The following is a 1,170-nucleotide window of genomic DNA, read 5'->3' on the forward strand; positions in this document are numbered from 1 at the left end:
TTGCTTGAGACTAAGTCATTTTTCTTTTATTTTGTTACTAATTCTCCTTCTTCCCCTCCTTTTGCATTTCAGGTGTATGAACATGAGGAGCAGAGGTTCATCAAGCCTAGTTCCAAGAGTTGAAGACATAGTTGAACTTGCGAGGGAGATAGCAAGAAAGAGAAGAGAAGAAGAGCAACAGGCTCACTTTCAGAGATTGGGGTTTGAAATGGAGCACAATCAGAATCAGCCTCATGATGGAGTGGCCCAAGGAGCTGCAAACCTTAGGCCACATCATCCACAGCGCCAAGCTAGAGCAATTGGAGCCTATGATCAACCTCACATTCATGGTCATAGGTTGGGAATCAGAGCACCAACTGTGGAGAACAACAACTTTAAGATCAAGTCAGGGCTGCTCAACACCATAGAGAACAACAAGTATCACGGCCTTGCTTCTAAAGATCCATTTGATCACTTGGACAAGTTTGATAAGTATTGTGGCTTGTCCAAGACCAATGGTGTTTCTGAAGATGCCTTCAGGCTCAAGATGTTCCCCTTTTCTTTGGGAGACAAAGCACACCAATGGGAGAAGACTCTTCCAAGTGATTCTATCACAACTTGGAATGAGTGCAAGAGGGCATTCCTAGAGAAGTTCTTATCTATCTCAAGGACGGCCAAGATCAGGAATGAGATCTCTAGCTTTTAGCAGAAGAACCTAGAGGGCTTTAGTGAAGCTTGGGAGAGGTTCAAGGGCTATTGGTCTCAATTCAAGGGCTATTGGTCTCAATGCCCACATCATGGCTTCACCAAGGAGAGTTTGCTCAGTACCTTCTACAGAGGTGCTCTTCCAGAGTTCAGGAGCAGATTAGACACAGCCAGCAATGGTTTCTTCTTGGGTAGAACTGAAGAGGATGCAGAAGAGCTGGTGGAGAACATGGCTAAGAGTGACTCAGTCTATAGTGAGGAGTATGATAGAAGCAACAGGGGTGATGATCAGCACACCAGGAAAGAGCTGAAGTCTCTCCAAGCCAAGTTGAATCTACTTCTTGCAGAAAAGGCTAAACAGGAAAAGATGAACTATGTTGGTGACCAGAAACAAGAGACATCTCAAGTGATCAATGAGGTTGATGGTTTAGAAGGCCAAGAGGAGTTGTGCTTCATCAATGCTAATGGCACATGGTACAAGAAAGA

General features: G+C 44.5%; 1 pseudogene; it reads right to left on the minus strand.

Annotated features, from left to right (window-relative positions):
* Positions 1-655: 655 nt before the first annotated feature.
* On the minus strand, positions 656-783 carry LOC125588107 (annotated as a pseudogene).
* Between the last annotated feature and the right edge of the window lie 387 nt (positions 784-1,170).

The sequence above is a fragment of the Brassica napus genome, chromosome C5 (genome assembly GCF_020379485.1).
Source record: "Brassica napus cultivar Da-Ae chromosome C5, Da-Ae, whole genome shotgun sequence".
NCBI lineage: Eukaryota > Viridiplantae > Streptophyta > Magnoliopsida > Brassicales > Brassicaceae > Brassica > Brassica napus.